The following is a 23,125-nucleotide window of genomic DNA, read 5'->3' on the forward strand; positions in this document are numbered from 1 at the left end:
AAGAATAATATGTTTAATCAAGAACATTCAAGGAGGCATTGAAATGCAAAGAGGCTGAAGAATGACCACTTGAAAACTTAAAAACCCATATGAGATCAAAGGCAAATGGCTGGTTGCACAGAAAGATAGATCACAGACTGCAGCACCTCTCTGCAAATTCACTACAGCCAAGCCTGTAGAAGATTGCTTCAGCAAAGAAAATCTTAAATAAATTATTAACTATTAGATTTTTACGGGTTCACATTACGCAGGCGCAATGATTTGAACGAATGAGCGATGTTCTACAGTTGAGACATTAATACTGTGATGCTTTCCTTCAGTCAAACATCTGGAGCTCATCTCCAAAACTGCTCGACGTCTGTTAAAATGCTATTTACTTTTCAATATTTAAAAAGTGCCAATAAATTCATTTGTCAATCCAGTATGACTGAGGACCACAAATCTCCAATGTACTTCTTGTGTTAAGCTCTGACAGCAGTATTCTGTTTCTCCACAGGAAGACATTTGTGTATTCTTCTGCTCAATGTGATTTCCACTTTTTAACTCATCTGCCATCCAATTCCCTGCTCAGAAGGACAAATTGCTCACTGTGATTCCTTTCAGCATGAGCACAGCGAGCAGAAAATTGTGACTGAGCAGAAACACAAGAAACAGCAGCATAAAAATTCATCACTTTGGCCTGTTGACCCCTCACCACTAGGTTGACACACCCTGTCTCGGTGAGTAGCATCAAGGGAGAAATGTGCGGCCTGGCTGAGTAGAATTACGAACAAAAAAACTTAGGAACAGGAAAAGCCCACCAGATGCTTCATTGTCTTGTATTCTTTTCTAAAGAACTGGTCCAGAAAAAGGGTTTACCACATGGCATATTGGATGGAATGAGTACAGTCATTGTTTCAAGGCAGTACTGTCACTTACTGACTGCAGTACAAAGAGGTGTAATGCAAGATTAAATCCAGACTTTTAGCTAGCAGATTAAAACCAATCATGACAGATGTCCATGAGACTGTTTAACATACAAAATGCATGACACGTCTATGAAGTGAAGGATAAAGCTCTCCATTTCTTCAGCAGAGCTGTTCTCCCAGTTTTGCCTTAAAAAATAAATTCTAATGACGCCGATGACACTTGTAAAAAAAAGTTTTCAGCAATGCATGAATTTGGATGTTCAATGGTCAGATATATTTCGCAATGCACGAGAATGTTTGTCAAACTGAAGCAAGGTGTTTTGGAGGTGACATTACGTCCAATAATTTAGTATTTTATTTTTTAAAGTGCCAATGTCTGATATTGGGAACTGGAATAAAGACCTCCAAAAACTGCTTTTTAAAAAATTTAGCTGAAAGGAGCAGTAACATAAGCTCAATTTGACCCTTTAAAAATGATCACATCAACAATTTACTCGCAACCAATTGAATTTGGGTCATAACTGAAGAATATTGAAATTTGAAAAGAAAAAGGCATGTGGTGAACTGCGCAAATTCATTCAATCGCCCGGGCTCTTTTATTTTGTTGCAACATTTCGATCAAACATTTCAAAAGGAAGACTGTTCTGTCAGCCATTATTTTTAAGCAAGAAGGCTGATAGTGTGAATTAGCTGCGTGCACCTAGAAATGAATTTTAAAAACTGGGATTGTTCAATCTAAACCCGAGCTGCTCTAAGCAACCATCCAGTGGGTGGGCTTCTGATACATTTTACCAATTTTTCATGCCCATCCCTCTAAATGTGACCCTGCTCCTCGGCTTTTATGCCTCTGTCAACTTGGCGGAGGAAAACATGCGGCCTCTCTGATAGCATGAAATTGGGAACAATGGTGTGGGATAAGAAGAGGGCTCCGAGGATGGATACAGCCGGAGCCCACCCGATTTCATCTGGAAACAGATGTTAGTTAAACCAGCATGCAGACAAGCAAAAAGAAGCAGCGCACTTTGAGATTTTGGAAGGGATAAGATTCCAGTGCTTACTCTTAAAAGGCAAACAAACAACAACAACAAAATCTTGTCGGAGATAAATCTAAGGAGGATAAGCAAACTGAACTGGGGTCATGTATTTCCACAGAACTGCAGTTATTGTCAGAAGAATCAATTAGCACAACATAGGACTTTTGAATAACCATTATTCTTTAAAAAGGATCAATTAGCACAGCAATAAGCTGCACTTGACCAGTAATAGATTGACACCATACTATAATTAATACCTGCTTGCTGGACAAAGATTGAACTGTTTGAGGTCTTGATTAATTTTACCTCTTTCACCTCTGGCTAAAATACAATGCCTGGACAAACCTTGGGAATATATGGCCCAATGTTTAATTTGCAGCGTTTTCTTTTGGAAAAGTTATTTGCTTTGGTCTTTAAAAAATATCAATCGAGTGGCCAGTAAGTCAGCAGGCTGTCAGCGTACTCTCACTGCACTGCATAACATATCTGCAACACTTGTCTCTTGCGATTTCAGAAGGATTTCATTACATGATCTACTCACGATAATAGGAATGCATTGAGTTAGTAATACAGTGTTAAAGTGCCAGACCGCGTGGTCACGTTTCAGTTCGGGGACTAAAAGGGTTTATAAAAAAAAAGCAAAACTGACTTTTCATAATTGGTACTTGTGACTCATCAGAAAGAAAAGTGATCTTTGCAGTGTGCGATCCAAACCAGCATTGTCATTGACAATGCCACAACTTTATACTTAAATTGCCTTTCCTGCCTTTTTTATCATGATGAACATTCAAAATAGAGCTGGCTCAGTGACTCCTTTTACAAAGTCTTAATTAAATTTGAGAATATGACAGCCTGATTAAGATAAAGCTCGAGAGAAATGAGACTCATCTCCAAAAAGCCTGGCAACAAGGCACAGCTGGTGACTCTGCAAGAGTAACAGCCAGTCCCTGGCAAGAAAAGCTCTGAGCTTCCAAACCCCCATCAATCATCATCAGTGTCGACTCTGTGATGAATGGCAGGTGTGGCAGCATCTAGCGCCAGGCTCCCCGATCAGTGACGAGCGCTACTGGTACCAGTGTCTCTCCATGTCAAGCCATGCCAGCTGAAATCCACAGCTGCCAGTTGCTGCTATTCAGGCTCGCACTGACAGCAGCAGCTACTTTTAAACATGTTATTATTAATTACATTAATGATGCTACAGCCTATTAAAAATGCAAGATAACTGCATTCAGTCTGCGTATGTTTTAATTATGCTCAGTGCTTTGGCAAATTAGATCAAAGTCCTGGCTTTTCTGTTCCACTCATTTACCCTGTTTGTATTAATTTACATCTCAAATAGGTGGAGCTGTTAATTCCAGCTGGGAATAACCTCTCTTTTATTCTTTAACAGTGTCATCTTCCCAGATAATGAAGCTTTGTAGGACCCTGGAGCTGATACAGTTTAATCCCCTCTGTTTGTGCAAATTAAAATCTGGTTTATGACCACATGCATCCAGATTCTCTGGGGGCTGGAAGCTCCTCACGCCAGTTGTGAAACAATACAGTCAGCTGCATTGATAACACAGCCCCTGCCCTCCCGTTGAATGATGGAAGGGAAAACAATTGCATCATTTAATTTACTATTTCAGTGATTATATGCCTCATTGGCTTCTCGTTGTTTTGATGATGGATTTAATTAACCTCCAATAAATCTTTCCAGTAGCAAGGTTAGTGGCAGGGAGGAATTGCAAGTGTCAAAAATTCCAATGAAATGAATGGAAATAAGTGATATGCTGTTGGAAAAGCTGTTGGATGTTTGTTTAATCATGTATTAATCATAGCATCCAAAAGGTAACAGCCTATTTAACATTCTGATAGAACTTGAACTCAGTCCAAACTGTGTTTGCTTTGTTTAAAAACATGCTAATTTTAGCTTCGAGCTAAGGTTTCCTCTGTAGCACATTGTTAAAACTTTTTATCATAAATAAAGTTACAAAAAAAGATAACGTGCTAAGAGAACGATTGAAGATGTATTTATATAACTTCAGCACACAATCCAACAAATGAGATTTGGTATAATGTAATTTATTTAACTTTTTGAAGGCAGAAAATATCAAGGACTGTAGAAATTCTCTTTTTAATCTAATATGGTTATTGTATTTAGCTTAAAGAATGTGCATTTATATCGCACCTCCCCAGTGTTAGGAGGCCCCAAGTGCTACAAGACCATTTAAAATAGTTTTGAAATGCAATCACTGTTACAATGTAGGAAACACAGGAATCAATTTGCACATAGCAAGGCCTCACAAACAGCAAGACGACAAATGACCAATTCAGCAGTTTTAATTTCACAGGTTGATGGACAACTATTGGTTAGGACAGACACTGGGGGAGATTGTCTGCTCTTTCTGGAAATGTGCCACAGAATCATTTACAGTCAACTAGGAAGGCAGACACAGCCTGAAAGATGTATATCTTATCCAAAAGAATTTGAAATTCAACTGTTAGCTTTGCCTTCCATGGGCAAGGATGATGTACATAGGACTTTAATTCTTTAACTAATTCCTTAACTAAAAGCAATACATAAAATACACTCACCGTTCTCAAATCAGTCAGGAGGGAGCACTGACTGCAGAAATTAAGTCATTGTGCAAATGCGTTTAACTATTGGCTGAAGATTGTGTGAAATGCTCATGTTGCGTTGCCATTATTTAGAAAAACTAGAAAGATTGCACATTAGGAAACAGCACTTCTTTCCTTTTAAAAAAAACTGTTCATGAGAAGATGTTTTCTGGATACTGACTTTGTGCAATATGACTGATTGGCTTGGTCAATCACGAGGTCTAGTCAAGCCTTTATTAGCTTGCTGTTTCGGCGGGAATGCAGACCACCTCCAGAGAGCATAGTGACATCATTAGTATCCACGTGGCTATGCCTTTTGTACACTTTCAAAAGAGAACAGTGAATAAAGGTCAATTGAAGTCAATTCTTTATGTCTAATCCAATTAATTATTCTGCTAATGTGATGGTGGCTGCAGTGTTCAGTTACTGATCTCCCCCATGGAATGAATCTGCACCTGTAAACATTACAGTTTTTGATACAATTCAAAGGAAATCAGAATATTAGCTGGAGAATGTAAGGTAATATATTCCTGGTGACTGGAGTTACCTAACATCTGAAACCGTAACAGGCTTTGCAATGCTATGCAGACTAGCTTTTTTTGTTTTTAAAATTTAGAGTACCCAATTCTTTTTTTTCCAATTAAGGGGCAATTTAGCGTGGTCAATCCACCTACCCTGCACATCTTTGGGTTGTAGGGGTGAGACCCATGCAAGCACGGGAAGAATGTGCAAACTCCACGGACAGTGACCCGGGGCCGGGATCGAATCCTTAGCGTCGTGAGGCAGCAGTACTAACCACAACACCACTGTGCCGCCCTCAATGCAGACTAGCTTAAGTACAATTTTAACTCACAGCATGTCATTTTTGGAGGATAACATTAAAAATATCACTAAAAGAAGAATGTTAATAGATTATTGTTCATATATTAATTGTCAAAATGAATAATTCACTTGCACTCCAAAATCGCTGTTTTCTCTTTTTAAACATTTTTTTCCATTCAAATATTTGGTGGCAGTGATGAGGAGATGGAAATAGTGGACTTCATGGTCCTTCCAGACAGGAAACCCTTCAGATGTTATTGCTTTACAATGTGAAATGGAAGTCCCAATCAACATGGAACGCATACAATGCAAGATTACCTGACAGACAGCCTTAACATCAATGTCTCTTTTCCCTCCCACCAGATGTCATCTTTCCCTTTCAATCTCATGTATGTACCTTTCCACATATGTGGTTTTCAAATTTATTAGAGAACTGAGTGGTGTGTGAAAACTCCTGTTGCATCAAGGATAAACGTGTTTTATACTGTAATGACTCCCCTCCACAGGTAAAGCTTCCCTTTAAAATTCAACATGTACCAATACAACACAGGTTCAATTAAAGGGAAGGAAGAATTTGCAAGTTACTTTTGGCAGAGCAATGATTACTGATTCTGTAAGAGGTAAAATAATCAGCATACAGAGTGGATATGCCAGTAAATTAGGTTATATAAACCGAGACTGACGACCAAACATGTTACGCTTGTTACTTCAAATATTAATTGATAACAGGGTAATTTGATGTATCCAATTTGATCTTCACCTAAACGGGCAAGAGACTCCTTTCAGTAACAGGTGAGCAACACTGACTTGTTGCCATCATTTCATCAATTAAAATCTAAAAGCCGTCTACTGTTATACAGTAATCACTGTCAATGCATACAACATCGCTTAATGTAGTTTGAGAGGATCAAGGGGTCCTGGAAGAGACTTTGTTCTAACTGTGGCTTTCCTCCAGTTTGTTTGTGGCATTCAAATCCCATTTGAAGAAAGTTATAAAACACTGCAATCTGCCCTCAGACATTAGGTACGATTTAATGGAAAAACAACAGTCCCGTTTTTGGCATGTTTAGTGGGGTGTTTCCTGGCGCTGCAAGAGCCAGGAACGACCCTGCTATTAAACGGGACTCTGCTTCTTTTTTTGGCCTTGGCGAGGAACTCCCCGGAGGCCGCACGTCGACTCATTTCCTGCACAACGAGCTTAGCTCGCCAGTGCAGGAAGAGATTGAGGCAGCATTTTTAAATGGCCACGATCTCCTCATCCCCCCCCAGTCTCCGGACTCCTATTCCAACGCCCCAATTTATTAATTAGTGAGTCCTCGTGCCCCCCGCACCCCACCTCATAAGGACAGGGCACCCTGGGCTCGATCCCCAGCATGGGCAAAATGTCACCTGGACACCTTGGCACTGCCAGCCTGACACCCTGGCATTGCCAGGGTGGCACCCAAGTGGCACTACCAAGGTCCCCATGTGGCACTGCCAGGGTGCCAGGCTGGCTGTGCAAAGGTGCCACCCTGCCCAGAGCTCGACCGCCCGGGAGCCCCCAATCGCCAGGAAGTCATGCCCCCCCCCCCCCCCCCCCCCCCCCCAACCAGGTGCTGTAATGCCTGGTTCATGATTGTGGAAATCAGTGTTAAACGGCGCCATGGCAGAATCTCCAAGGCGAAGTCATTCGATCCTACGTCATAACAAGACATAACGAGACATAACAAGGGTTGTAAATCTTGTGAAGCAGGTAGATAGCACCCATTCTGATAGTTTTTTTTTCTTATTTCTGTGTAACCTGGCTGTTCAATAAAGCTTGCTTAATGTTTACTTTCCTACTTTTTTAGGATCATGGTTTTGGATTTGAGAAGGATGACAGTATATTAATGGTGATAGAAGCATGTCAGCAGCACAGAAATTTGCTACTTGCATGAAAGCACCATTAATTTGAAAGTTTGAGAATTTAAAACATTTATTTTGTGTATTGTTTTAAAGAAGATTAATATAAGGGCAGAAAATCTTCTGATATGTCCTATCATGACATGAGCCTCCCTCTGAATCTGACTGGCTGCCATCTTGAATCACTGTTTAGGATGAAGCTTACAATTCATGAAGTCACACAAAGGCCAAAAGTTATATTTCCTATGGCATATTGACAATATTCCTGGCAGCAGGTTGGGGAGGGAGACCCTTCGGGGAGTGGATTTTGTGATTGTTTTTTTTATTCGTTCATGGGATGTGGGCGTCGCAGACTGTGCCAGCATTTATTGCCCATCCCTAATTGCCCTTGAGGACAGTTAAGAGTCAACCACATTGCTGTGGGTCTGGAGTCACATGTAGGCTAGACCAGGCAAGGATGGCAGATTTCCTTCCCTAAAGGACATTAGTGAATCAGCTGCGTTTTTCCGACAATCGACAATGGTTTCACAGTCATGATTAGACTTTTAACTCTTGATGTTCTATTTAGTTATTGAGTATCAGGTGCCATGGTGGGATTCGAACATGGGTCCCCAGATCATTATCCTGGGTCTCTGGATTATAGTCCAGTGACAATACCACTATGCCACAGTCTGCCCCATAAATGTTATTATTGTATTATTCATAAACCTTGTTCATCGTTTTCTAGCTGCTGTTTCATGCGTGCTGCTTTGGCAAAATCAACATCTAGCTCCTCGTAACAGCTAAGGTATTACAGGTTGACTGGGTCACCATCGGTGTGGGTTCTCTGCTGATGGTTATGTGCCACGTTTTCCCTTGCAGAAAATGAAGGCGAACCTTCGAACTGTAACAGAAGACATTAGGGGCACTTCTTAAAAGTGCAGTACCAAGAGAATGGATCATTTATATGAACTACAATTATTTAATGATTTTGTTAGAACAATACTGAACAGAATTCAGATCCGTTAGTTAACACTGGAGCGATGGTGTTTGAAATGTTCTGTAAGACCTGAGTTTGTAGCTTTATGGAAGCTACCAGAAATATCATAAGGAAAGACACCAGAGTGAAAAATGCTTTTGTCAGGGTGGCTGGATAAAGACTAACCGATCTCAGCACATGCTGTGAATTGAACAGCCTCCAACACTGACAGCTCCAATCACTCAGGATAGGTGTATCATTTAACTTATTTAAATGATTACAGTGTAATTTGTGATCCAAAAGAGCAAATTTTATGTTTTTACCATTTCATCAAGTGTTAGAAGGGAGAAATGAGTAAAGTAACAAACATCTGACCCTATCAAAATTACGAAAATTACACACGGGACTGGTAGTCTTGTCAGAGTTTTAAAAATCTATATGAAGATTATAAAAGTGGTGCATCAGGCATATCTGTCATGCCTCAAAGGGTCACACATGTACCTGATTGACTCAAGTATCATATTCATAAAATAACAATATTTTTCTCCTGTTTCCCTCACTTGTGACATACTCTCTTTTGGATAATAGATTGAATCTGTGAGCTGCATTTATGCCTCTACCCTAGATTAGGATGATTTCCATTTGCTATCCTTACTGTAAGATGAATACTGCTTCTTCCAAAGAGTCTCCAAAGGTGCATCATTTGACATGGCAGCACGGTAGCATTGTGGATAGCACAATTGCTTCACAGCTCCAGGGTCCCAGATTCGATTCCAGCTTGGGTCACTGTCTGTGTGAAGTCTGCACATCCTCCCCGTGTCTGCGTGGGTTTCCTCCGGGTGCTCCGGTTTTCTCCCACAGTCCAAAGATGTGCAGGTTAGGTGGATTGGCCATGATAAATTGCCCTTAGTGTCCAAAATTGCCCTTAGTGTTGGGTAGGGTTTCTTTGTTATGGGGATAGAGTGGAGGTGTTGACCTTGGGTAGGGTGCTCTTTCCAAGAGCCGGTGCAGACTCGATGGGCCGAATGGCCTCCTTCTGCACTGTAAATTCTACGATAATCTATGATTTCCTTCTACTGTTTTCTTATAAAACCTTGAAAAATTATAACTCTGCTTCCGTATATCCATTAATCCCTTTTGGAAAGTTAGGAATTGACATGGATGAAAATCCCGTTCAAATTTTCTGCCATAATTATGCCACTTTCAGCGAATCTTAGCCCAGCTAATAACATAGATAGGTTAGAAAACTTTTATTCAAACTCATATCACACGAAATTGATTACACATTATTTTATGTTACAATCTGAACTATTTCACCCTTTCTAGCTCTGACAACAGTATCTGGGTGTTCTGGTACAGTGAAAAAATTAAATGAGCAAAAAGAGGCCATGTTTTGTAGAATATCCAATTCAATTTGTGTCAAATTCAGATTGTTATTGAAGCTAAATATTATCGATCTCGGAATTTTGACTCTCGACGGCCAGCACCAGCAGGAACAGCGGAGGAAGTAGCGGCAACAAAGGCGGGAGAAGGTTCCACACTGGGCTTCTGGATCTGGGTCTGGCATGTCAGCAGTACACCGCGTAGATGGTCCATGTGCCAATTGGATTCATGGCCCTGTACCCATTCCCGATCCGTAACCGGCCCAGTCTGCGCCAACATGACGGCTGGGATACATGTGGCCCCTTCACCAAAATTCTGGACATGCACGAGATCACCGGGGGTGAACGTGCGCTACGGCGCACGCTGGACTGTGTCCGCCTCGGTTTTGTCTAGCCCATGGTGGATCTTCTGACAATGCCTGGGATGACCTAACTCAGACTGGTGTGGAGGCGACGATGCATCAACAACTCAGCTGGTGTGAATCCCATCGTGGATTCTGGGGTCAAAATCAGCTGGAGGTACGCATGGATCATGTTTAGTTTGGTAAAAGATTTTCCTCCGTTCCGGCGGCACAGTGGTTAGCACCGCTGCCTCACGGCGCCGAGGTCAAAGGTTCAATCCCGGCCCCGGGTCACTGTCCATGTGGAGTTTGCACATTCTCCCCATATCTGCTTTGGTCTCACCCCCACAATCCAAAGATGTGTAGGGTAGGTGGATTGACCACACTAAATTGCCCCTTAATTGGAAAAAAACATTTGGGTACTCTAAATGTGTTAAAAAAACAATAAAAAAGAAAAAAAAGATTTTCCTCCATTCAGCTTGGTGTATGTCTTTTTTTTAAAGTATTTTTATTCAATTTTTTTACATTTTAACATTTTACAAAACAAAAACATGACACCCCTAAATTCAATAAGCCTTGCACAAACTCCCCCCTCCCCCAAACCCCAAACAGTTGACAGTAACTAGCTCTCCAAAATGCAAAATAAACAAACTCCATTTCTTATGGAACCCCTCATTTGCCCGCCTTCTCTAAATGCAGTAACTCCATTAGCTCTTCCAGCCATTCCAAGGCACAGGGAGGAGAAGCTGACTTCCACCCCAACAGAACCCACCTGTTAGGCGAAGGCCAAAACGTCTGCCCACGCTCCCGGCTGCAATCCTGGCAGATCCGACACCCGAATATGGTCCCCAGGGGACCTGGCTCCCACTCCACATGCAGGATCATCGACATGGCGCTTAAAATCAACCCCAAAAATTTCCCCAACTTCGGGCAGGATCAGAACATCTGCGCATGATTAGTCGGGCCCCTCCCACATCGTCCGCAAGTATCCTCTACCCCTTTAAACAGCCAGCTCATCCTTGACTTCGTCAAATGCACCCTGTGAGCCACCTTCAACTGTATCAACCCCAGCCTCGCGCACGACGTTGAGGCATTCACCCTCCGTAGCATGTCACACCAAAGTCCCACCTCCAGCGCCATCCCCAACTCCTCCTCGCTCTTGACCTTAATCCCCTCCATAGACACCTTACCTCCTCCAAGATCCTCCCATAAATCGGCGAGACGACCTCGCCCTCCAGCCCTATTACCGACAGCACATTCTTCAACAATGAGGAGGAAGACACTATCGGAATCGTCGGATAAGCCTTTCGAGCAAAGTCCCGCAATTGCACATACCAAATACCCTCTTCAGGCAGAAACCCAAACCTCCCCCTCAACTCCTCCAAGCTTGCGAACCACTCCTCTAAAAACAAATCCTTCATCCTCTTCACCCCTCTCTCTTTCCATCCCGGAAACCTCGCATCCATCCTCCCCGGCTCAAATCCATGATTCCCCCGGATTGGCATCAGCCTCGACCTGCTCCCAACCGAAAGTGCTGCCGAAATTCCCTCCAAATCTTCAATCTGGCAACCACCACAGAATACTTCCCTGGGGAAACGGAAGTGGTGCCCTCACCAGCGCCCGCAACCCCAACCCTCCATCCTCACCCATAAGGCCTTAGCGTCCCTTCCGTCAGCCCCGTACCTTCTCCGTGTTCGTTGCCCAGTAATAATGCACCAAGTTCGGAAGGCCCAAACCCCCCCAACTGCAGGCCCCTCTGAAGTGCCGCCTTCCTTATCCTGGCCACCTCCCCTGCCCAAACAAACGACAAAACCAACCTGTCCACCCCCCTTAAAAATGACTGGCAAAAAGACCGACAGGCACTGAAATAAGAATAGAAACCGTGGCAAAATATTCACCTTAACTGCTAGCAACAGGGGAAAACTGTCCCACCTCAATAAATCTGCTTTCACCCTCCCAACCAGACACATAAAGTTCAGCTTACAAAGCCGCGCCCAATGCCGGGCTACCTGCACCCCCAGATTTCGTGAAATGGGGGTTGTAGCCACCTGAAACAACAACCCCCCCACTCTAAGCCACACCACGAAGACACCACAAAATACTCGCTTTTCCCCAAATTCAACTTATATCCCGAAAACACCCCACCTAAATATTTTCCCCAGATTTATGCATGCAAAAAAAGTACTGGGAACTTTTTGAGATGCACAGAGTGAGAAGCAGTTCAATGGTACCTTGTGGGGCAACCCCCAAGGTTAAAGGATCCATGTTCTCTTGCACACTTTGCTTGCCTACATTGTGTTGAAACCTTGAGCACAAATTTCTAGGCTACACAAATATAGAAAGTGTACTCCCCCCAAATATAGAAACTTTCTTATAACCCTTTCAAGCATGACTCCATTTTGCATAAATTATTCCAGCCAAAATTTAGACACTTTTATAATGGTTGAAATCTAAGTTAGATATTATGGCACCCAACACAGAGATATTGGATATCAAACATTTTCAGTAATTCTCAGTTAAACTCTGAACAACACTGTATGCAATAAGCAGCTGGACTGAATAAGTAAGCATATAGGATCCACAGAGTTGCATGTTATAACATTGAAAACTCGACCCAATGGTCAAGTTTCATCAGTTTTTGAAGTTACAAACAGCACGTGAGATCTAAAACTAATGACGCTTCTTCTGACCAATGGTATAAAATAGAAAAATATTTTGTGCAATTAACGCTCAAACTGGAAGCAAGTAAGTCAATAGAGTTTGCAGCTATAACCCGCCAAATCTTCGCCATCCTCGGTGCTGTGAGGCAGTAGTGCTAACCACTAAGCCACCATGCTGCCCTGATTATCCTCACAATTGAGCAGAGGCATCCACTAGCCGTTTCATTTGTTAATGCCTCAATAGGAGTAGTGCCAGAAGAGTTGAAGTGCTGCATGGATTAAGCTGAGCTAAACAGACAGCACAGGAACAATTGTCACTCCATGTTAATGCTGTTTCTGACACATACAAAAGAAATTTAGAGACCTTAGTAAATTAGCTAAGAAACGATAGCCCACTATCACCTTACAGCAAATGGATTAGCAAAGTGTTTGCCACAAAGCTTAGTCTCCCTTTCAAATGCCCTACGGCTCGTTAAATGGTCCCCATACATGCCCTTTCCACAGATTTGCACTTTGCAGCAGCAAGTTTGCATCCGTGAATCTTGCCATACTGACATCTGCTTCAAAATAAATTTCAAACAAATTAAAGCTGCCTGATGCATGTGCAACTATTCACTCCCATAATGGGCAGTATCATTACGTGTGCTACTCACACTTCCAACCTTCTTCTTTGCTTGCACAGCACAATGAAACAAAACACAGGAAACAGACATTGATGGAAGCTAGGTTTCTTAAGTTTGAATTTCTTCAAAGGTGCCACATTATAAATAATTTGCAATAGGTTCCAGAGTGGGAATAGGGCAGCCCTTCTTTGAAGCTCAGGACTATTTACATCTTCCAGTTTTCTTTCTCCTCGCCCCTTCTCAATTTTCTCCAGGGGTATCCACTCAAATGTACTACCACATGGCAGAGTGCAATCAATATTTGAAGGGATTGTCATGTAGTCAGCTTTATCTTGCATGTTCCGATTGTTCTATAGATATATAACAAGAAGTGGTACCAGCTCCCCCTGCCAAGGAAGAAGTCAGCATTTTACAAAATGTTGCGTCACTCAACCTTTGTGTCAGAAATACCAACACAGATACATTTATCCGGGTCAAATCACAGTGCGTTTTACAAAACAGCATCGTGAAGTACTGAACATGAGCTTGGAAGAGCAGATGGCAGTGACAATGAAAGAGAAAGGACCTTCTATCTGGAAGGTGGACTTGCACCCTTCTTCTGAAGATGCAGATCTTATGGCACCTGCACTTAAAACAACACCAACAGGATGAGCATTTACAAGAGGTTGTGATAAGTATTCTGCAAGACCTGATAGTAAGCGTGGAGGATTCTTTTAGTTGCATCAGTGTAGTTGTACATAAATACTTTTCTGCACTGTGATCTGTCAGAGACCATTTTCCACCTCCAGGGCCAACTCTGCTGTGGAGCCCAGGTTGCAAATTTTAGCTTCCAAATTATAAGACTTCATCACCCAGTTTCAGCATTCTAGGGAATCTGATTGCGGGAAATATTCTGCAGGGTTTTTCTGTCTTCATCACTCCCCAAAGGCCTATTCTAATGCAGATGGTGTAAATTCTGAGGAAGCGCAGCAGCTGGAGAGAGTATGGGTGAATCTATTCCCTTTTAGGGAGATGGCATATCAAGCCCTCTGGTCTCCTCTCTTAACGAAAAGACAGAACTGGTTTCAAGGTCACTTCATTGCTCAATCTAAAACAGTGGTGAATCTCAAGATTCTCCCAGCGATACTTGACAGCAAATCATCTTCCTCCTGCCATTGAGAAAGTTGTTGCTAGTTATTATCCTACCTGCCTTCTGTAGCACTGAATCCTGCGTCACCAGCACTATATCATTGGCATGGACAACCTTCTAGAATTTGGTGTAGAGGGGCCATTGTCTAGGTGCTAAAAATGGAACCCACTCCAGTAGCAGACCACTGCTGAGCATCCATGTTCAACTGGTCTTGGTCACCAAGATAAATGAGGAGTTCATGTTTGCTCATTAGGGTGCTGACAAGCTTAAGAGTTTAGTGGCATTGATTGATTGTTGAAAACTACTGCAACAGATCTTCACACCAGTCAGTATCATATGTCAATGAGAAGTCGATGATGGCAGCTCCAGTCTTCAGCTAATTCTGGAACTTTGCCTCAATGTTGGTAGTGGGTGCAAGGAACTGATTAGAGCAGCTTCTTCCTTCTCTGAAGCCTGCCTGTCCAATTGGAGAGATTTCAGGATGGGCTGTTTGACCACCTTGTCGACAGTAGACAGAGCGATAATGACACCAGACTCCAGGGGTAATCCTACCGTCAAGGGTACTAGAGGTTAGTTTGATAAGCCACATCCATCCATTTGGGCTCTAGCTCTTGATGAAGACTCATTATATGTGAGTGATCCAACACTTGGTGGCTGTCAGCACGGTGTCCACCGCTTCAGTGGTGTAAGTCATCAAAAAAGTGTTGTGTGGAGACATTTTCTTGCAGGGAGAGCTTAAGGTGCTTCTTCACTTTGGGATGTTGCTTTGTAGTAGTCATTGCCTTGAGTTGGTTAGGAGTCAGGCCACATTGATAGCTGTACTCACCTCAGTAATTGATGTGGAGCATATGAGTCAGGTTCGGAATATATATAGCATGATTTAATTTAAAATTGGGTTTGCAATATGTGTTTTGTGTTGATTGTTATTTCTGTATTGTGGCCAAGCGAATGATGTGATGATCAATGTTAGAGGGAAGATAAGGAGTGTAAAATGAGCCAGTTCTTCGAAAGAGCTATCCTATTTATCCCTCTACCCCGCCTTTTCTCCGTAGCTCTCAATTCTTTCTTCTTTGGGAGAAGAAATAGACAAGTCACATCAGCACTGAGAAAATGGTCCACTTTATTCCTTTTCTCATTACTTATGCACTCCATGTTTGACTACTGTTTGGAAGGAGAACAGTGAGAGCACTAGAGCTGCGCTATTAAGAAGTTACTGAGGTTGCAAACTCTTCATCAGGTTGTTGGTTGAGTTTGCGCGCAGTCCTCGAGTTATCGTTACCTCGTACTCTCTAGGAAGAGCACTTATTCTTCCGACTTCAAATCCCCATGAGCTGTTGGACAGATCCTTCCCTTCCACCCTTGTCCCCCTCCCCCAGGGGAGGCTCCTCCTTTATGCCAAATAAATCAATCAACAAGTAACAACATCTGCCTGGACAGCACAGGGGAAAGGGCACGGCTACATGTTAAAAGAACAAAATGACAGGAAGGAGCAAACACTGATCAGCGGGCTGCTTTCAAATTTATGAAAAAAGGTCATGGCCTGGCCTCAGCTGTAACACATACACAGATGCATAAAAACAATAGAATAAAACCACCAGAAAAATTGCAACACTTCATTAAATGCATTTTCATGTCCTATGACACAGAAATGATTTTTTTTTTTGCTTAAATAAGAGTGAGGATAATAACTTCATCAGACTAGAATATTGAGTAGAGTGGCCGTGCTTTCAATTGGACAAAAGGAACAGCAGTTCATCAACACCCAGCCAGACTCTGATCTCAGCTGTACAATCAGTAAGAGGGTTAGAGTGCAGGCTAGGTACTCCTCCACAAGGAAACAGGAGCAATCAAAGGCCACGTCACCCTGGGTGATACACATTGGCCTCCTGGTAGCAGGCACATGAGCCGCATTACCGAGGATTCACGGCAGATAACGTGTCCTGGACCCCGCTCGGCAAAACGGTGTAATAACATGGGTGCCTTTAAAGAGAGGAATAAATAAACTTTAAAAAAAAACTGAGACTGGACAAGGAAAATACAATGCAGAATATGTAGAAGGGAATAAAATTAAGGAGACTTGTATTTATACATCTGCAAGACATTCCGAAGCAGAGCCAGAGCCAAGGAATTATTTTCAAAGTGTGGTCACTGCTGCTTCGTGGACAAAACATTAACTCGTACACTGCAAGGTTCCACAAACATGACATACGTTAAGTTGTTTTGGTAGTGGTGGCTGCATTTTGAGTGTTGGACTGAGCTACAAGAAAACCTTCTCTGAACAACGCAATGAGATCTTTCATGTCTTGGTCTAACATTTCATTCAAAGGATGGCCCCTCTGACAATACAATACTCCTCGGTAGTGTCAGCCTAGGTTACATGTTCAAAGGCCTGTAGTGGGACTTGAAACAAAAGAAACCTCAGATTCACACATGAGAGTGCTACTACTGAGCCAAACTGAATTGTATGGCAGGGTATGCTCCTGAGAATGGTGCATCGGTATGGAGAGGTTCAACTGTACAGAGCTATATTCTGCAAATACTTGACTCTGATGAAGGCAGATTCCGATCGGGAGATTGTCACAGTAACGATTACAATTAGTTGCTGAAAGAAAGTAGCCAGAGACAATTGGAGATCGAGAGGAAACTGGTGGATGAGACAGACAAATTAACAGGATTTCCAATATTGTCACATCATATGGAACAATTGAGACAGCTTTACCATGGATCACATGACAGAAATGTAAAGGGCTAGGTTGCCCTCTTCAGTGCAGAAGTCTGGCAGGGTAGGGCTTCAGCCCTCCGTTCTGAATCCACCCCAACCACAGCCCATGGTCAAGGGAAATTTGGTACACATGATCGAGCAAGTCAGTTTAAAGTGGTAAAAGTTCAGTAGCGACAGAAGAAATGTTTCCTTTAGAAGTCACAAGGGACCCAAATGACACTGAAATGCTTGAAAAAAATCCTTTGGACTGACACATAAATGGGTGAATTCGCGCGAGAGATGGCTTTACTAGGTTTGTTCTTCCATTTTACAGCATTGTGGAGCTTTCCAGTGTTATGTTGGATCTGAAACCATTTTCCACCAGGCAGTCCCAGGGAAGTGTTAGTAACTGGGGGAAAGGGAGAGAAATTGAATGGGAGCCCAAGCCTCCTCTCCCCACTAGCAATAGACAGAGAACGGGTGACCACCACTGACCCTGACAGTTGGGAGAGTAACTGAAACTGAAGTTAGGACAATGAGCCACTGGCAGGCCTCACCATCCTACTTCCTGTTCTATCCATAGTGAACCTGCTCAAATTCTTTCACAGCGAGTGCACTTGGTTAACACTCTACTGGCAGAGTGGGACCAATAGAATTTGACCCTCACCCACAGCACGATACCTTGCTCGTTGAAAGCATGAAGCAGGAAATCATAGGTAGTTCAGGCACTGATATGTGCGTGTTATGGTCAAGATTATTTGTCCTAGGCGAGGACAGGAATAATCTACCCAAGAACAATACAGAGTTCACGCCTGGGAAATTTGGTTGTGAACTCTATCATGGTCATTTCATCGTAACTTACACTATTGAACGATTAGCAAGCCAGTCACATTGAGTGCAATCACTGAATTTCTAACCATTAAAATTTAGTTGTCCATATATAGTCTGCACTGTAAATTCTATGTCTATGTCTATAAGACCATAAGACATAGGAGCAGAATTAAGCCATTCAGTCCATCGAGTCAGCTCCGCCATTCAATCATGGCTGATATGTTTCTCATCCCCAGTCTCCTGCCTTCTTCCCATAACCCCTGATCCCCTATCAATCACGATAATCAATACAGTGAGAGTTTTATGAGAAATTATTTGAATGATCTATCACAAGGGAAGAATCTTGTACACAATGAGGGGAATTGCCCTGTCCAAGTCTTGGTGCATTTGATTTTTCTTCTTCTATTGGTGGGACAATATTTGACCGAGAAGCAGTACAGGAAGGAAAGGTCTAAATCCTGAAACGTTGTGTGAATCGCTTGATGTCACTAAAGAACTGAGTGTTTTCCCAGAAGTGGCCAAACCATGAACCGGGGTGTTGTTGGTTGATATGCAACTCTTGAAAGGTACACCATCAGGACAGTTGTGTGTCTTGCATATGATAATTGTATCCATGAAACTTGAAAGTGAAAAATATTGTCAGACAGGACTTTTGACCTATCCTGTGTGAATAAAGAATAGCATATTGTGGAACTACATAGTGCCAACATGTCTTCACAAAGTCATCAGGGTGCTTGAGGTGTAAGACATGGCTTTGTTGAATTGATGATTTAAAGTGAAATTTACCTGATTATTGAAGGGTTTGAAGGCCTGTTAATTCATGTTTAATCTGCATTGGTTCTGCTTTGTGTTAAAGTAATAGTGACAAAAAGTGAAATGTTGCTGATAATCTCTTCATTTGGGGATCATTAAATACATCTGGTTATTTTGGGCTGGGATTTTCTCGCCGCGCTGCAGTGTGATCCACCGCAGGGGATCTGGAGGCCCAGCCAAAATTCCGTTGAGTTCAGATGGGAATGGATGATCCTGGTGGCGGGCGGGGCAGGAAGATCCTGCCCCTGGTTTACAGTTCCCCCCAGATTGTTCGAACAGTTAAAAAGGAGGGAGAGTTACCCACTGGCTCCCCAACCTGATCTGGTTGAAGTTTTCGAGTACAGGCCGTAAGCAGCCTTTCTGGAACCAGCGGCTTCCTTCTTTAAAGATGGAGATTGGGATCTGATGGCATCACTGGAGCCAGATTGCAAATATTAACCCTAGGCTGAGCAGAGAGAGCTGTGGTAGATTCCCCATCAGAGCAAATCGCCTGAGATTTGCACTGAGATTCAGGAAATTTACATTTTCATAGGTTTTCTTGCAGGCCGAATGGAGCAGCCCTGTTTCTACCTGCTAACAGGAAATACTGGCTGATTCAGAGACTGCCAGTAGACATTTGTCACAATATTCTTTTTGCAGCAGGGGGCATCATGGTCACACAGTGGTTAGCACTGGTGCCTCACAGCACCAGGGACTCTGCTTCAATTCCAGCCTTGGATGACTATTACCCCTGTGTCGGCGTGGGTTTCCTCCGTGTGCTCCGGTTTCCTCCCACAGTTCAAAGGTGTGCAGATTTAGGTGGATTGGGCGTGTTTAATTGCCCCTTAGTGTCCAAAGATGTGCATGTTAGGTGGGGTTACGGGGATCAGGCGGGTCAGTGGACATAGGTATGATGTTTTTTTGGAGGGTCGGTGCAGACTCAATGGGCCGAATGGCCTCCTTCTGCACTGTGGGAATTCCAAGGTTTCTTTGGATATTCAATTGTCTACATTTCACCTGATATAAAATAATTCCAATTCCATGTTAGCTATAATCTCCTGCGGAGTCACCCGGCAGAATTTTATTCTCCACCTACTCCCAGTGGTGCACTGGGTGGCAGTGGAGTGGCCATTTAATCAGATGAAGGGCAGCACGTTGGCGCAGTAGTTAGCATTGCTGCCTCAAGGCGCCGAGGTCCCAGGTTTGATCCCGGCTCTGGGTCACTGTCTCTGTGGAGTTTGCACATTCTCCCCGTGTTTGCGTTGGTTTCGTCCCCACAGCCCAAAAGATGTGCAGGCTAGGTGGATTGGCCACGCTAAATTGCTCCTTAATTGGAAAAAATGAATTGGGTACTCTAAATTTAAAAACAAAAATTTAATCAGATGAAAAGGTAAAGACCTGGGGTGGGAATCTCCGACCCCACGCCGGGTCGGAGAATCGCCGGGGGCTGGCGTGAATCCCGCCCCCGCCGTGTCCCGAAGTCTCCGCCACCAGAGATTCGGCGGGGGGCGGGAATCACACCGCGCCGGTCGGCGGGCCCACCCCCGCCGATTCTCCGGCCCGCGATGGGCCGAAGTCCCACTGCTGGAATGCCTGTCCCGCCAGTGTGGATTAAACCACCTTTTGAACGGCGGGACAAGGCGGCGCGGGCAGGCTCCGGAGTCCTGGGGGGGGCGCGGGGCGACCTGGCCCCGGGGGGTGCTCCCACGGTGGCCGGCTCGCGATCGGGGCCCACCGATCCGGGGGCGGGCCTGTGCCGTGGGGCACTCTTTTTCTTCCGCCTTCGCCAAGGTCTTCACTGTGGCAGAGGCGGAGGAGACACCCTCCCCTGCGCATGCGCGGGGATGACGTCAGTAGCCGCTGACGCTCCCGCCCATGCGCCGACCCGCGTCGCCCGGCGTATACCTTTCGGCCCCGGCTGGCATGGCGCCAAAGGCCAATCCCGCCAGCCGGTGGAGCGCAAACCACTCCGGCGCGGGCCTAGCACCTCAAGGTGAGGGCTTGGCCCCTAAAGGTGCGGGGGCGGCCCGACGCCGGAGTGGTTCCTGCCGTTCTATTACGCCGGAACCCCCCGCCCCGCCGGGTAGGGGAGAATCCCAACCCTAGTTACCTTCTGATTTCCCCCAAATTAACTCTATGGTGAGAAGGTTTGATGGCTCCTTCCTGTCTGGAAGCGAATGGAGGTTCTTGAGAGGTCAATTAAGAAGAGCCTCATCCCACCACCAGTATGGAGGTTAAGCCACGTGGGAAGCCCCCCAGAAGATACCCATCGGAGGCATGAGCTACTCATGGGTAAATACCTCTGGGTCATTATCGCTGCTCCTCTGCCTAGGCTACTGTAATATTGGAAGTAGCTACCGCTCCCAATGCCGGTATGGGAGAACTAATGGCCTTTGATTGATCGGCAGTTCTTGGGGACAGACTATCTGCCTCACACTCGATGATATGGCAATTATGTGGCTCCAGCGGCAGGGTTCCTGCCACTGATTAGGCATTTCATTTTATTGGGGCTTGCAGAGATTGGATCAGCAGGAGTGCCACCAGTTTTTGTTTTGGAGGCTGGAATCCCCGTCACCCATGTTAAATTCTGCCCTCTTTTTTCTGTAATATTTCTGTTCTAGAACTTGTCTTTTTTTTAACCAACACTGTCAAAGTAGCATTCACTGTTCAGCCCTAGTAGCCCCAAGGACAGTTAAGAGTCAACCAGATGTTGTGGGACAGGAGTCGCATATAGGGCAAACCAGTTAGGGGTGGGAGGTTCCCTGAAAGGCACTGGCCGGGATTCTCCCTTTTGGGGACTAAATCCCCACGTACACCGGAAAACGGGCGAGAATCACTCCGGACCTCTTCCTCGAACGTCCGTGGTGATTCTCCATTTTCCAGGGGACTAGCAGGGCCCCGGCGTGCGTCCCACAGCTCTGGCTGCTGTCCAAACTGCGCGGCCGTGCACGCGCCGGTGGCTGCAAGCGGGTCCGTGCATGCGCGCCACCGGCACCACCGGTATGGCGGAGCCACATAGCAGGCTCGCGGAATAAGGTAAGGTAGGTCCCCCACAGATCGCGATGGCCTGCCGATCAGTGGTCTGGTCACCGCTGAGACCCCCCCCTGGAGTCAGGTACTCCCCGCCCCCCACCAGGACTGCCACCGCGGCCGCGGGTCCGAGCCCCTGCCGGGTGGTACCAGATGTAAACCATGCCAGCGGGAGTTCGGCCGTTCGACCGCAGAGAATTGCCGTGGGGGCCTGTTACAACGGCCCACGACCGGCGCCGTGTTGACCGCGCGTGCGCGGGACTGGCGGGTCCGCGGAGAATCACAGAAGCGCGGCGCACCGGGGACGAAATTCTCCTACCCGCCCCGCCACATTTCTGCCCCGACCGGCCGGCGGGAGTCTCCGTAACACCGGCCGGTCAATGGGGTTTCCCATTGTGGCGCAGCCCCACGCCGTCGGGAAACCCCCAGGCGCCGGCAAAACGGAGACTCCCGCCGGCGGAGAATGACGCCGGATTTCCGGCGTGAACGGCTATTCTCCGCCCCCACTAGCTATGACAGTTGAAAGGTTTTCATCGTCATTATTTGGTGCCAGCATACAGTTTACCAGCCTCATTAAATTCAATCTCACAACTTGACATGGTGGTATTTGAACATTTAACCTGTAGGCTAATGGTTCAGGACCAAACTGCTAGTTTACTGTGCCCTGCATTATGGCTATTTTACAAGAATTAAGCTTCTGTTGTTGTTTCCCTCCCTCTTTCCCTCCAGCTATAGTTCAGTTGGTGACGCTGTTGTCTCTGAGTCAGAAGGCGATAAGTTCAGGACTCACTACAGCAACTTGAGCACAGAGATTTAGGCTGACACTCTTCCAAAGAAGAGCAGGAGAGTTACCCCGGGTATCCTGGCCAATAATAACCTCTCAATTAACAGCACGAAAAACGGTTTATTTAGTCATCAGCGCAGTGCTCTTGTTGGAAGCTTGCTGAGTGCAAAATGGCTGCCAAGCTTAGAGCATTATAACAGTGACTGCATTTCAAAGTTCTTCACTATAAAGCACTTTGGGAAATCCAGAGGATGTTAAAGGTGCCATATAAATGCATTTTTCTTTAGATTGCCCTGATTTAGTCAGAAAAGCAGAATGGTCCAGGAAACCTAGCTCTCCCTGGCCACTATGAAGGCAATCTTCACCAGCCATCTGCAGGACTGCTTAATGGAAAAGGATTGTTCATAATTTCACTTCTTCAACTCCTCCTCTCCAAAATAATCTGCTCTGTCACCATGAGAGCTCCATCTAATGGTCTAGCTGTAAACTGGCAAGACTTAAAATGTTTGAATATTTATTATGTCTCGTCAGATTTTGAACATTTACCCCAGCTGCTTGTAAATATGCCAGTAATCGCCATTGTGCATCATCTTGAGCTTCACGGTTTCCTGGTACACAATCCAAATGATGAGGGTTCCAATGTATGAG

At 44.6% G+C, this 23,125-nt stretch overlaps 1 protein-coding gene across 5 annotated transcripts in view; it reads right to left on the reverse strand.

Annotated features, from left to right (window-relative positions):
• Positions 1-23,125, reverse strand: part of inpp5a (inositol polyphosphate-5-phosphatase A) — a 752,293-nt gene that overhangs the window by 117,661 nt on the left and 611,507 nt on the right. The gene's annotated exons all lie outside the window — the stretch shown is intronic.

The sequence above is a fragment of the Scyliorhinus torazame genome, chromosome 16, assembly GCF_047496885.1.
Source record: "Scyliorhinus torazame isolate Kashiwa2021f chromosome 16, sScyTor2.1, whole genome shotgun sequence".
Classification (NCBI taxonomy): domain Eukaryota; kingdom Metazoa; phylum Chordata; class Chondrichthyes; order Carcharhiniformes; family Scyliorhinidae; genus Scyliorhinus; species Scyliorhinus torazame.